The sequence below is a fragment of the Protopterus annectens genome, chromosome 2.part2 (assembly GCF_019279795.1).
Source record: "Protopterus annectens isolate FY-2018-M chromosome 2.part2, PAN1.0, whole genome shotgun sequence".
Lineage (NCBI taxonomy): Eukaryota > Metazoa > Chordata > Ceratodontiformes > Protopteridae > Protopterus > Protopterus annectens.
The window spans coordinates 1,042,128,047-1,042,144,881 of NC_056730.1; positions in this window are offsets into that span (position 1 = coordinate 1,042,128,047).

The window sequence follows — 16,835 nt, forward strand, 5'->3', positions numbered from 1 at the left end:
AGAACTTGGACTGAAGCTTCAAAGGCAGTGGTGTTTCCATATTCATAAAGGATGCGCACACCTCCAGAATAGTAGCCCACCATAACGCATCTGAGATACTTCACATGCAGCTAACACTGGGTAAGACAGAGATTCAGGTCATAGCCTGCTATAAGTCCCCAATCATGTCCCAAGACTCGCACTCCACATTCCTAAGCACCTTGGAGAATATTAGGGTCCAACCTAGCACTCTCATACTGGGTGACTTCAACTACCCCTCCATTAACTGGGAGAACTACTCATGTACCAATACACTTGCCCAACGTTTCCTGGAATTCATTAATTCCAATGCCCTGGACCAGCTCATTCTTACCCCCACTAGAGGTAGCAACATCTTTGACCTGGTAATTACTAACATGGACGACTGTTGCTGTACACCAATAGTCAACTCCTCCCTGGTTAGATCCGGCCACAAACTAATCACCTTGGAAATCCACATCCCTCCTACCACCACTGCAAAGGTAACCACTGAAAAACTTCTCCAAAGCTAACTTTGGGCTCCTAAAAACAGAGGTGGCTAACTTCATGGCACCTATGCAAATGGAGATCAGTTGCATGACCGCCAAATCATACACCAATGCACTGTACGAACACATACATAAATGCATGGATCTCGCCATACCCAATAAAACCAAGATGTTCTCCTCCAAAAAAAGGAAGCCAATCTGGTGGTCCCCTGCCATAAACAAACTCTACAACAGAAGGAGGAAACTGATCCGGAATAAGATGAAGTCCAAAGAGTGGAAAAACTCCCTTATCAGCCTCAACAAAAAGTTGAGATCCCTCATCAAATCCTCTAAAGCTAACTATAAAAAAAGAATTGCAGCAGATAGTAAAGACAACCACAAGGCCTTCTATAGTTATGTAAAAAATCTCTACGGCAATAGCTAGATTTGCTCTGAGCTACTACACAATGGTACCTCCTATACTGAGCCAACAGATATTGCCAATATACTGACCGACAGATTCAGTGCCAACTTTACTTCTCCCCCCAAGGGACCAGTCACAATACATGTAGATTGCCAGGCACCCAGTATTACTGCTGCACAGGTTAAAACAGCACTGTCCAAGACCAAAAATACAGCTTCTATGGGACCTGACAATATCCTTGGCTGTGTTCTACATGAACTACAGAGTGAACTGGCACCTCAACTGCATGCCTTGTTTAATCACAGCCTCACCTCCAGCTTTGTCCCTACCAAATGGTGCACTGCTACAGTCATCCCTCTCCACAAAGGAGGAGCAACTACAGACCCTGGGAACTATTGCTCCATTAGCCTGATGAGTCTGATATGCAAAGCTATGGAATGCATCATCATGGACCTAATAAACACGGATATAGGGAATCTCCAAACTCTGGATCCCACACAGTTTGGTTTTGTAAAGGGTAGCTCATGCCTGCTCAACTTGGTTGACTTCTTTGAGTCAGTTACCAGAGCTGTGGATGAAGGCAAGGTGGTTCATACAGCCTGCCTTGATCTGGCCAAGGCCTTTGATACCATTCCCCACTCAGGAATCATAGAAAAACTCACTAAGATAGGCATCAACCACTATATCACTAGGTGGTTTGCAAACTGGCTCACAGGTAGAACCAACAGTGTCAAAGTAGCTGATTCCAAGTCAGACTGCCGACCAGTCATGAGTGGAGTCCCACTAGGTTTGGTCCTGGGTCCTCTCCAGTTTGGTATGTACTTCTCTGAAGTCCATGCCAACACAAAGGGACTCTGGCTGACAAAGTTCAGAGACAGTTGCAAGTTGAGAGCTATTATTAACTCCCCAAGTGATGTTGACATCCTACAGAAAGGCCTCACTGAGACCAACAACTGGTGTCAGAACCATGGCCTTAAGCTCAAGGCCCAAAAATGTACCATCATCATCTTTGGGAAAAACACAGTTCCCATGAATTGCCACATAGATGGTAGTCCACTGAACACAGAAGGCGTTCTAAGAGATCTGGGAACACAGGTTGACAGCAACATCACCTTCATCCACCACATTGCCCCTGTGATCAGAAAGCCCTTCTATGTGGCACATCTCATTACTAAGAGTTTTGCATCCAGGAAGAAAGAGGTCATTGTCTCCCTCTACTCTTCCCTCATTAAGCCAACCATTGAGTACAATGCCTCATTTGGCATGTACCTCACTAAACACCTGCAACAACTGGAGAGACCGCAAAAGTACCTCACAAAGAGCATCCTAAGCCTTAAACATTTATCCTATATGGACAGACTCAAAAAACTCCAACTATTCTCTGTCTCATATTGCCTACTTAGAGGCGATCTCTGCGTGACTTCCAAAGCCATGTCTGACCCAGCTCTGTTAGAAATGCTACATCTAAATAAATCCCAATCCCTCCACACCACATGCTCCAGAGACCTCAACCTCATTACCACAATCAACAGAACATGCTGGAGGGACAGGTTCATAACCCAGAGACTGTCCATGCTATGGAATAGACTTCCCATACATGTCAGGCAGAGCACCTCACTGGCCTTCATCAACAAAAATCTTGATGAGTAGATAGGAAATAGAAAATTCACCCCAGGGATCACACCAGTGGCTTTACTCTGCTAAGGTCAGGTGGCACGATGCCAGGGTAATCCTATGGGCTAGGCTTGTAAAGGCTCTAGGGCCATTAGCCTAGTACACACCTATGAACCTATGAAACCCTTTGCAACAGCAAATATTTCTCTTTTCTTTCTTCCCTCTGGGCATCACATTCAAATGAAGTAGATCAAATATATACAGCAACTCCAGTTAAAATAAATGTACATGCTAGTAAGGTGTTACCTTCAGTATCACACTATTTGTGCGTTAAAAGCTGAAGAAGGACTTTGTCCAATTTTGAGTCTGTATCGGAATAAGAAATAACAATTCTTGCACATAGTATGTGTACTACTCCTACAGATGAAACCTACAGATTCAGGGAACAACATTCCAAATAGAAGTGCAGCCATGTCTAATAATTTTATCTCACTGAAAATCAGATAAATTAATACCAGTAATACCTGTTTCAAAACCTGTCTTATTTTGTCAGGAAGTTACAATTCATAGTTGAGTTAGTCTTATCAGAATCCTTTACAAAACAAGTTAGCAGATCCAATTACTAGTTCATGTTCCAGCATATATATTTTTTAATAACTGCATATTTTCTGTGACTTCACAACCTATTCAGTGTCAATGTACATACAATTTGAAATGTGAATAACTATTCATGTCTGTTAACTTGTTTTGTAAACGATTCTAATAATACTAACTTTTTGTTGTATAGCCATATCCTCATAATGCATCTGGAACTGACCTAGCAAACAACATTTACAGAAATATGCAGTTTAAACATTCTAGATATAAATAAAGCTCACTCTTCCTGCTGAAGCAGACAGGGGATGCTATGCTTGAAATATCAATTGTGCAGTAGGAGATAGTATTTATACTGAAATCTTACGAAAACGAGAAAATTATTCATATGAGGTGATGGCCAAAAGAAAAGAGTTTTTACCACTAATAAAAGAACTTATAAAAGGCAAGTCAAAGTACATTTGCTTTTTCCAGCAAGAATTAAAATTTTCTTAAGTGATGGCCCAAAAATATTTAAATCAATAGAAACAGCAGTGACTCATCTATTAACTAATAAAGTCTTAGACAAAATAGAGAAATTGATTGGAGTTCTTTTGATTTGAAACGTCATGCTGAGAAAAATTAATGGAAAACAAATGACAAGAACAAGAAGCTGAGAGACAAATAAAGATGAAAATCTAAAAATGTTTAAACAAATATTAGAGTAGAAGCACTCATTCAAATGTCTAACTAGTTAGATAGATCCAGATTTTACAACAAAACCATCATGGAATTTAAAATGAACTGGGTGACATATACTGTTTGGAAACAACCTCATTTACAAGGTAAATGTATTTTATTATTTATACTAATGCAGTAGTAAACATTTAAAAATAAGACAAATATCAAATAACTGCTTTAATATCTAGAACAAGTATTACTAATTGGCTATGTCTTAACATATGAAAGATGAAATTACCATACATGCTTTCAGGCTTTAATAGTTGACAACACAATGCTATACTGTTTTTGACTCTGGTATGAATGGTATAGGTAATATAAAATGATATAACTTTAAAAACTGTTTATGCTTTGTTTCTTTGTAAACTGTGAACTAATGGCTAAACGAGTGCTGTTAATATTAAAAATGTTGTTTGGAACATTTTTCTGTGGTGCAGTGGGTGCCAGTAGTCATTTTAAATGAATTAGAAGAAGCTGAAAGTAAAAAATGTCTGTCTAAGCTCATGGCCCATTCCAGAATGACTGAAAGCTTCACTTATAGTTCTCTGTTTTCTCACTGAAGCCACAAGCTGGTAAATTGTCTTTTTAATCTGTCTTGAGGTAATATAATAAAAAAAAAGCTATTAGGGTCCAATAGAGTTGTTTGCATATTCATAAAAGGTCAAAAATGAAAATAATTGATCACAGACAGAGACTAGCACTTGAAGCAAAGCAATATGGGGCTTAACTTAAACCAAAAAACTCTTAAAGTGACAAGTATATATTTTTACCAAGATACAAGTGCTTCAAAGCACTATTGAGTATGTGCATATACATAGCATAGATTTAACAATTCTAAAAAGAAATAAAAGAAATGACCACAAAAGTACTATAATATATGCAAAGAAGATGACATCATGAATAAGATAGAAGCAATTAATGTAAAAAGTTAATGCAAACTCATATGTATGCATATTAGGACACATAGCTATAAAAGAAAGCATGACTACTTGTAACAACAAAAGTAATAATAATTTAACAGCTAAGAAACTAATAAATAAAATGTATATATATATATATATATATATATATATATATATATATATATATATATATCTACACAAATGTATTCCATACGAAGCTGAATCAGATGTAATAAATAACTAGTATGGTAGGATATAAATGGCATGAAAGCATTGTAAGTATTAGCATACTTAACAAGACTGGTAAATAAGAAATGACATTCATATGTGACAAACATGAACAAGTCTGATGTCAGTCAACAGTTAATCATTAACTATGAAGATGATTACATTAAGTTAAATTGTTAAATAAGATATGACAGCAATACTGTTATGTTTAATATATACTAAGAGCAGCCCAGGTATTATTTATGAAATGCTAAGGATTCTCTTCTGCTTCATAGAGAAAAACAAGGTACAATTAAAGTGAAAAGTAAGAGATTAAATGAATCAGATGAAGTCTTAATGAATTCATATTATTTGCTGATATTATCTAAAGTATAAAATATCACAAAAGTTGCATATAACTTATCCATTAAACAAGAACATTATGAAAACCTACAATATGAATACAAACAGACCTAAATCCAAGGATGTCAAGAATTCAATTCAGCAGATGAATGCACTATATAAAAGTGTTGTTTATTTTATTCATAGAGGTTTCATTAGAAGTCAAAATGTTATTATACAATAAAATCTACAGTTTATAACAACAATAACAATGTTTTCATTAACCTGATTGGACGTTGAAACAAGTGAAGTTTCATAAGGCACTATTGTGTTAACAGTAGGAACTATGAATCTACTTGGACTGCGTATACATGGGGTTCACACCCAATACTAACAGCCATTTAGTTCTATATTAGATCTGGCATAAAGAAACACTAAAAACAAAATAGTTACTTAGAAATTTACATATGGGCAAAAGGATATATATGTATACAATGGTTATAAATGAAGCAAGAACTGCACGGATAATAAAACATTGTCTATGTAAATGTTGATACTATAAAAGAGATACTGTTAAATTAAAGACAAATGTTGGTTGAAGGACATTAAATAATGCAATGAGATAAAATACAAGATGTATATAGTAGAACAATGCTGTAATTAAAGTTGGTTATACTATTTTATTTATCTACAGACAGTAATATCATTTAACAGTATCTGTAATAGTGTTTAAGTATTATACAGTTCAATAACTGAAGCTTGACAGCATGCAAGCAATAAGAATTTGATGCTTTTAGTTATATTTGTTGTTGGGGAAGCTGAGAGAAGATGTTGAATATGGATAAGAGCCATCACTTGAATGGTAAACCTATTCAAAGGTAGGATATTTTCTCCCATGAAGGAAATGATTGGTTGTTTATATTTTGAAAGCCACCTTTTACATAGACAGTTTTTATTTGTACTTTTTAAATGGATGTCCATGCAATGCATTTATAATATATATGAAATGAATGGTAAAAGTTTTCAGCACGCATACAAGGTTATGTACAAACATAAAAACAGGACAATGGTTAAATATAAAGGTACAGTTAGTCCAACTGTGAAATGTATCTCTATTAATGTCAATGGCTTAAATAACAGCTGTAAAAGAGGAAGCTTATAAAGATATCTTAAGCTATGTAAAGAGCAAGTAATATTTTTACAGAAAACACATCTGATACAGCAAGACATTAATAAAATTAATGTGCATAATTACACATTATTAGCAACTTCAGAATATAAAGAAGAAGCAGAGAGGTGTGGCAATATTATGGAGAAAGACTACCTTGATGCCCAAGATTATAAATACATTCAATGATGACTCAGGAATGTTTTGTTTAGTGTCAATATTAATAAATGGTTTGGCTTATACCCTAGTAAACAACTATTGGATACCAGGGCTGGGTGTCAGTGCAGCCAAACATATAGAGAACATAATACAACATTCCAAATGTAATACAATAATTTCAGGAAATTTTAATTGTATAATGACAGAAGAGGACACAAATGCTAAAAACACACGCAAGAAATCTCAACTATTAAAATTACTTACAGATTTTACTGATTCATATAACTTAATGGACATTAACACGTATGTTGAACAAGATTCATTTATATTCACACATTACTCACATAGACATAACATCTTTTCCATAATAGATAGACCCTAGGATCCACGAAGCCCCATGTAAGAATAAGACTATACTTGCATGGAGTGGTTTGTGTCTGTTTAGAATAGCAGCACGCCTTGCATATGCATGAAGGTGTGCTGCTATTTAATCTAAATGGACACGAACCAGGAGTGAGCGCAGGGGGCATGTGTCAGCAGTGCCTGCACATGTAACATGCCCCCTTCACTCAGAAAGTGCCGTACGGCACTTTGTGACACAGATGAGTGTCAAATTATAAAATATTAGAGCCTGGAACTAATATTATATAATAAACAAATGTCTGCAGACACTGAAATGTAAGTAGCTAACATTTCAGTGTCAGCGGATACTGAAAAATAAAAAGCACAAACACCTAGAAGGCAGCAGCCTTCAAGTGCACAACCCCAAATGTATGTACTCTTGCCCAACATGCATAGAAGCAGTAGGGCAAGAGGAAAGCAATAAAAATTGAAAAAAAATATTTTTTTCATCAATTTTATTTTATTTTATTTATTTTTATTTTACATATGTTGACCGGGCTAGTCTAGCTGGATATATATCCATTTTCAGTAGAGGCCCGGGGAGAAAAGCTCCACATAGAAAACTAACAGATATAGTACATTAAAACGTTAATTACAAGAATATTATGAGATGATTACATGTGTTCTAAGGTAACAAAACATAATAATATTATGAGATGATTACATGTGTTCTAAGGTAACAAAACATACAACAAAAAACACATTTTTTTTTTTTTTTTTTTGTATGAGAAGTGGGAGAAAGGATTTAGAAGTAGTTGGAAGACACACAAAGTAAAGAGTAGCAGGAATAAGAGAACAAAGTCGTTAAAATGGGATTGTAAGAATTAGGTGAAGGGTAGTAGGTTGTTGAGACAGTAAGATGGCCAATCAATTAAATCCGAAATTTAAGCAGTGCGCAGCTTGTTTGTGCGGCGTACTGCTATGCTTAGCCTGGCTGAAATCCTGAAAATGATAGACAAGTGCTACTGTAGTAGAAAATGCCATGAAGCTGCCATAGTGTAGTGGCACTGCCATGGTATAGCATATAGAATATGCTCAGTTTGAATCCCCCCTCTGCTAAATTATTTAATAAACTTTTAAGGAATGTGAATGATAGATGTCAATCATATGACTCACATATAGCACAGTAGGGGTGGGAATATGTAAAATATAAATGTAAAAAAATAAGTTATAAATTTAATGAAAAAATAGATTTAAGCAATGATTTGCTAGTGTAAGCATTGCTTACCTGCCTCCAGCTCTGCTTAGCTGGTGTAAGCATTGCTATGCAGATTTGCATGGAGCTAAGCATAGTGCAGCATATTAAAACTGGCCAGTCAAGAAAAAGTGCAGGAAAACTGCCCTATTTAAACCACACATGTGGGAATACAGCCATAACCATTTGGGATAGCACAAAGCAGGACCAAAATGGCTGGCATTGGAGAAGGTGTGCGCTTTTGAGTGCAATGTTGGGGCATCCAGGATTCCATGGTCATGTTTGGGCTCCTAGTTAAAAACCATGATGGCAGCCTGCTACAGGGCCAGTACCAGGCCTCGTAGTACAAAGCGGAGGCCTGGGACCAGCTTGCACGTGATCTCACCATTGCCACTGGCATACTCTGGACTGGTGAGCAGGTACATCATCACCATAATGACCTGAAGTGGAGGACGGGGGTGCACTCTAGGACCAGTGGATCCAAAAAGCCTGAGTGCAGGATGTCCCATTTGTCTTTAAGTATGCAGTCTTATGTATATCTAACTAAGTATGGAAAAAGTTCAACATGTGACTGCGCAGGTGTGATTAATGTGTGATGTCTCCCCATACAGCTGCTGCAGAGAGGTCCCAGAATGTGCAGGCTCATGCCCAGCAACTGGCCTGGCTGCGTTGGCAGTATGGTGAGTACAGAATACCCCCTACTATTAGCAGTAAGAAATCAAACTTATAGTAATGGTAGTACTGCCTGTATATATAATTGTGCTGTAAAAGTCAGGAATAAATGCCTGTGTCAGGCTGCCAATGTTATAATGGAGTATACCCAGCTGCTGTGTAATACAGATATCAGTAGCAAACAAGGTACAATATGCAGGAGAGGAATATTAGAATATGTATGAGTGTGGCTGAGTGAACATGCCAAAAAAGTGCCATGTCAGGGCTACTGTAACAGTTAGACATCAAAAGCATTCCCCTGTGCAGATCATGCAGACATAGTAATTGTGGAGTTCTGAGTTGTACACAGATATGTATGTCAAAACTAATAAAGGTAATCCCAAACACTGATGTGTGTCATCTCACTTGTACCTGATAAATGGAAATGTGTATGTCCTGCAGAATGCATTAACTGAGGTGAACTGATTTAGCACTGCTTGTTTGCATACTTTAGAATGGGCTTGTCATATAACTGGAAAAAAGCAACAGTGTGTATTCCCATCAGAATGTGTTTTACTCGTTTGTCTGCCAGCATTGTCTTGTGTTAACCTTTCAATTTCATCTGTATGTAGCTGTGAATGTACTGAGAAATGTATAAGGCTAACAGGTGCAGACTAAAACCTACACTGTGCACTCAGGAATCTAAATTGCAGTATGTAGTTGTCAAATGTGCAGTCCAGCTAATGTTCATATGTTTCACAAACAGACACTAATGTCTGTCGTGTATGCATAATTTGTACTGAAAATGGGAAGCAAATAATGCAACATGTAATAATAAAAGTAGTGTGCACAAAAATATGTACTAGATAGAAATGTCACATGCAACACACAACACCTCTGCAGTAGCTCAGTCTGAGAAAGACTAAACCTGTAGTTCAATACTGCACACACACCACGGTTTGAATCCAGGGACTGCCACTAACATCTCAGTCTGGTTCTACAGTTGTAAACTGCAATGTGAATAGAAAAAATAATGTACTGCAATACATACATTTCCCATGCAGGGCACACAGGTAAAGCAATCTGAATAGAAATACTAGTATAATGTGTATAACTATGAAAGGTGTACAATTGCTGTGTTGATCAACCCCAGTCCTACAAATAGATGCAAGCTAGACATCCACACTCTGCAGTCTGTCTCAGACAAGCCACCTCAAGTGTCATGCTGTCACAGATAGTTTCCCCAGTTGACAAGAAACCTGCACACAGAGAATGTCACAGTAGATGTATGTGAAAGATACAATATACACTCCAGGGCCTGAAACTAATATGTGTAGAAACAGCAATGTAATGTGCACACAGTTCATCTGTACAGACCCACAGGTAAAAAAATGGTAATAGAAACAGGTCTGATGTGTATAACTAAAATAAGGGTATAATTGCTCTGTTGATATCTACAGCTATTGGTGTGCTGTAGCAGCCCCATGGCCCAGACAGAGTGTAAGTGTGGTCAGAATGTAGAGTAGTGAATAGTAGTGTACTGACAAATATACTTGATAGCAATTGAATCTGTTCCCTTCACCCACCACTCTAATGATCCAACCATCACACTGAAACCAACATGGATATGTTCCTAAACAAACCTCTACTTTTGGGACCATTGTTCCATTTGGTTTATCATTGTTTAAACTGTGTGCATACTAATATTCTCTGTTGAATAATCATCTTATTGCCTACCTGACATACCACTAACTGGTATGCTGTTGCAACCCTGAATGCCATTCCATATATGAATGGGTTCTGCTTGCTATGGCACTGTTATAATTGCACTGTTTTGGGTAAATGGGAATATCCATGCATACTATTTTGACTAATGTTGTAATGCGTTGTGCATGACTAACCAATATTGATTGTTATTTTCCACACCATAGCACATAATGGAAGGCAGATCCCAGTGGATCCTCCTCTTCCACCCCACCTGGCCAAGGCACCAGGTCCCAGCATGTCTGGGACCCAACCCAGAACTCCTTCATCTGCTGGTCCTGCACCACCCTCAGGTGGAACTGCTGCATGGGATGAGACTCACCCCCCCCCGCAAGTGGGCGCGGTGAGGACGTTGTCACCTGGGATAAGGTCTGTGGCATGGTCTGCAGTGTCCTCCAGATGGAGCTGGATGACCTCCTGTGCCAGGTGGAGGGTAGGCTTTCACAGCTAGAGGGGCAGGCTGCCGCTCCAGCCCAGCCCAGCCCCCAGCACAGCAACCTTCAGGGCTGTGAAGGAGTAGTGGTGACTTTCATCAGGTGGGGAATTCAGTGCTACTACTACCATCTGTGGGGCTTATGAGCCTCAGATTCCCAACCACACTCTCCGTCATGGTGTTTACCCCCCATGTGTCATACACCACCCGTCTGCTGTCTTGTCTGTCTTGTCTGTCTGCAAATGCAACCTCTCCTACCAAACCTCCCTCAACACACTTATCAATAATCCTTCCTTAACATCCCACTATCACTTTATAAAAATAAAAGAGCATCTGTCCCACAAAAAAATCACGTCCATTATATAGCTCTGCATTTCGCCCAGAGACATGTACCCAGCACACAATCTAACCCTACCAATAATCCATATTGCATCATGCCCACGCACCGTCTTGTAGGGTGTGAGGCTCAAAATTCTCAATTGCCCACATTGAAAGCAGCTGTTGCTGCCAAAGAAATGCAGAGCTATGATCCTTTTCTACACCCATCCTGCACATCCCTACTTGCTTCTCCTCTTGCTTGCCCTCCTGCTTGCCCCAGTTTAACCACTTTCCTATCTCCCTTTTTTCTTTTCTTTATTTGAAATTAGCATGGGTTTAAGTGGCCATAAGCTGCCGTAAGTGAGCATAAGTGAAGCTAAGCTTATGTAAGTGTCACTTAGCTCTGTGCAAACCCCCGTAAACTCACTTACAACTGCTTTAAAGTACCTTAATCATTCTGTCTCCAACACTCCTGTTCTGCCCAGCAACAAAATAATTAGCCCTTGCAAATCTCAAACCCATGACCCTGCACACTATAGCCAAATGTAAATAAATCTGATGTTTTCTCAAACATATGATCCAGCATAGTCATTCAACAGTAGGCTAAATGTATTTATATATATAGATGTCTGTTTGTATGTATGTATGTATGTATGTATATATATATCTATATATATATATATATATATATATATATATATATATATATATATATATATATATATATATGTACACACACACACACACACACACACACACACACACACACACACACACACACATATATATATATATATAGGTTCATAGGTAGGTACTAGGCTATCGGCCCAAGGGCCTACGTAAGCCTAGCCAACACAGAACTGATATAGGTTCATAGGTAAGTACTAGGCTATCAACCCAAGGGCCTACGTAAGCCTAGCCAACAAGGTTCCCTGGCTTACACCACCCAAGAAAGTTATTTATCTGTACCCCATGGGAGATCGTAGGTTTACCCCGGGTATCACTTCTGTGTCACTGTTAGACAGAGGCACAGTAGACTAACCTTCAAAAAGGGCATAGCAAAATTAATTTAAAATGGGTGGCGAAAGCCAAACACACTGTGGCTAGGCTTATAAATGCCCTAGGGCAGATAGCCTAGTATGAACCTATGAACCTATGAATCTATGAACCACTGTCAAGCAGAGACACAGAAGTGATATAGGTTCATAGGTAGGAACTAGGCTATCAGCCCAAGGGCCTACATTCACTTTGTTCTTAGTCTCTTCTTACAGTTATCTTCCACCTTTCCCCTTGCCCCAGCCATCCTGCTTACAGCGACTAACAGTCTTGCATCCTGCCTCTCTTCCTTTCTACCTCTGCATACTGTTCAATCCTTCTCCAACCTTCACACTTACCTGTTGTGTTTCACTTTTGCTGATTGTCTTCCTCCACATTCTGCTCTATTGTCTCTACCCGCTCCGTTCGCCCTGCGAGCTCACTCCACTCCCCTACCCTACCCCCAATTCCCACCCACCCCCACTGCTCCTACATTTATAACCCAGAAACCACACCCCCACTCAATTGACACCAAACACACAATTCACTATTTAAAACACCCCTCCTCCATATCACACCTTACCTTTCCATTACAACACTCTCATACACCACTAACCTATTACAGCTTACTATACTTCCCTAACTTAATCTGACCTACCATTCATCAAACTCCATTATTTACTTCACTGCCCAATTATGTTTACAACATTAAAGCCTTCTCAAAGACTATTACTTTTCCTCCTATTTCTCTTAACTCCTCTTATTACATCCTATTTCCTAACCTCCTACAAACAACCTTTACACTCCATCTCTATACTTCCTTCCTATCAAACCTCATCCCCTATCTCTTCTTCTTCTGTGACATTCCAAAATCCCATCTCCACCTCCAAATACTCCCCAGTTAAATATCACAGACTAATTCATATAAACATTTACAACCTGAAAACTAAAAACCTTGCCTACCACTTACTCTTATACCTTAAACCCAAACATCAAATACTGCACAACATACTTTTAGATGGAGATATTCATCCTAACCCAGGACCACAGCACACCCAGACCTTAACTACTGAAGACAATGCCTGCCCTAATACTATACCTTTATACAAATTTGCCAACCCTCTTACCATAGCTCACCTAAATATACGTAGTGTTTGTAACAAAATTGCACAACTACATGCACTCCTTGATGTCAACCAATTTGATATCCTCTGCCTATCTGAAACCTGGCTAAAACCCACTATTAAAGACTGTGAAATTTCCCCACCGGGTTACAATATAATTAGACTAGACTGCACATCCAAAAAGGGAGGAGGAGTAGCTATTCTATACAAAACACACCTACAAATCAGCACCATTAACCTGAACCTCCCCTTAAACAATAATGCCGAACTTGTATGCTCTAAACTTCAAGTAAATAAAAGTAAAGCCATCTATATTATTTGTACTTATCTCCCCCCAGGAAATAACATTAACACATTTGAGAACATGCTCAATTGGCTAGCTTCCAATATCCCACAAGAAACAATAATACTTGGGGACCTAAATATTGATTGGAATCACTGTAACCAGTCTAACCCCACCTCCCATATAAATCTCCATGGCTTTACTCAACTTATTTCAAACCCAACCAGAAATAACAAAAACAACAATAAAGACCCCATCTTGGACTGGATTCTTGTTAATACTCCCCAACAAACCTACTCTGCAGGCACCCTTCCAGGTGATCTAAGCAATCACCAGTTAACCTATGTTAGTAGAAAAAAAAACAGCATCATTTTTCTTACCTACTTCCTCACATTTCGCACAAAATAAAATTTAACTCAGAGCTCTTTCTCTCACAACTTTATCACTGCAACTGGACTCCACTAAAGTCACTACCTCTCAATGATGCTGTACAATACTTCAACTCCTTATTCATGTCTATCTTAGATCAGCATGCACCTATTCGCAAGATTAGAACCAAAACCAAGCCCACCCCCTGGCTTAGCAACAATACTAAGCAACTAATCATAACCAGAAACAAATACTGGGCTAAATGGCGTACTTCCAAAAAACATGCTGACCATCAAACCTTTCGTGAATGTATAAACAAAACAAAAAAAGCTATACTTTCTGATAAACAAAACTACTACCTTCATCTTCAACAAATATCCAATAAGGAACCTAAAAAGTTTTGGTCCACCATTAATAATCTTCTATCCCCAGGCCAATCAATCACACCCAACCCACAGGACTTGAATCCTGAAAACCCTGAACAAATAGCTAATGCCTTTAATTCCTACTTCACAGATACTATACCAAACCTGGCTAGTCACCTATCTCCCAACACCTCAAATCTAAATCCCTTCTCTGAAAATATACCCCCATCATTTCACTTCCTTCCCATCCCTACATCACATATTTCATCACTACTTCAAAAACTAAAACCCTCCACACCCTCTCAAGACAAACTCCCTGCCGAGTTTCTACAAATTGGAGCCAAAGCTATTGCTTACCCTATCTCTATACTAATAAATAGATCCATCAATGAAGGAACAGTTCCTGATATCTGGAAATTATCCCACATCATCCCACTACACAAAGGGGGTAACTCTATTGATCTATCCAACTATCGTCCCATTGCCTTATTATCTCCTCTTGCCAAAATTTTAGAAAAATGTATCCACAAACAACTCCTAAACCATCTTATCCATAACAACCTACTTGATGACTGTCAACATGGCTTTAGACCATCCCACAGTACCACCACTGCTCTGCTTTCCTTCACAAACACCATTAACACTAACCGCAATTCAAATAGCCTTTCTTCTGCTCTATTTATTGACTTATCCAAAGCCTTTGACATGATGAACCACAGAATGCTTCTACATATTCTCAAGTCTCTCTCACTTGATCCTAATAGTATAACTTGGTTTAAATCTTACCTCGAAAACCATCAACAAGCTGTAATCTGGAAAAACTCACTATCTGACCACCTTCCTATTTCCCTAGGTGTTCCACAAGGCTCAATCTTAGGTTCTCTTCTTTTTTTCCATCTTCATCAATGACCTCCAAACTGCTATCCCTTTCTCTATATGCATCCAATATGCAGATGACTCCACTATTATCTGCACAGCTACCTCTCAGGCTGAACTTCAGTCCCTTACACAAAAAGCCTTTAACACAGTTGAACAATGGTTCTCCCAATGCTGCCTTCTACTCAACCCAAAGAAAACAAAACTTCTACTCTTCTCACCAACACACAACCAAACCCCCCTACAGTTCTCTCTTACCTCCAACAATAATATTAGTATCACTCCAGATACCTCCACAAACCTACTAGGTATTACAATTGACAATAAACTCAATTTTGAAAATCACATTAACTCTACTATAAAAACTGTGAACAAAAAAATAGGAACCCTTTTAGGACCCATCACTGCACTAACCTAAAACAACTTGGCTGGCTTGAACTTCCTAATCAGATCAAACTACAACAACTTATTATAACCCACAAAACCCTGTACCAACCTACTAAAACTCCTATACTCACTAACCTCATTACCCCTTACTACAACCTGAAACATCTACGCTCCTCTGATAAACTACTGATAAAAAGGACTATACCCAATAACTCTGCTGGAGATTGCTTATTCTCCAACTCAGTTGGGAAACACTGGAACAATCTACCTGCTGATATTACATCCCTGACTTCTCCCCCTCTCTTCAAGAAGAATATCAAACTGTACCTTAATAATAAATGGCTCTGCCCATGTATAAACCCAGACTAGCCTGCTCATTTGTCTCCTATATCTCTTTTCCTCTTCCCTTCTCTACCCAACTACCTCAATAATAATTGGCTCTACCCCTGTAGAAACCCAGACTAGCCTGCTCATCTATCTCCTATCTCACCTTCCCTCTCCGCTTCTCTACCCAACTCCCCAATAGCTTGTTTTCCTAAGTTCCACGATTATACATTAAGACATGGAACTTACCCTGTGAACAGCACTCATTCATCTTAACTTTCTCTCCTGTCTTCTTAGGTATTTTTCTCTCACCACTCCTTCTTAAAACAACTTTTAAAGCTGTTAGAAAATTATGTGCTCCTCAACTCATCCTATTCTATCTTTGATATCTGTCCTATCTTCACTTCACAGCTATCTCTCTTTATCCTTTCCTTTATATTTCGCCACCTTCATAATATTGTACTTTACAAAAAAAAAAAAAAATTGGGAATATTTTTTTTTTTCATAATTGCTACTCATGCTTATTGTTTCTTTGCTTATCATAACCTTTTACAACCTGTTATTATGAACTATGTATGTTCTATGTATTATAACCTGGAGCTTTTCTCCCCGGGCCTCTACTGAAAATGGACATATATCCAGTTAGACTAGCCCGGTCAACAAATGTAAAATAAATAAATAAAATAAGCCTAGC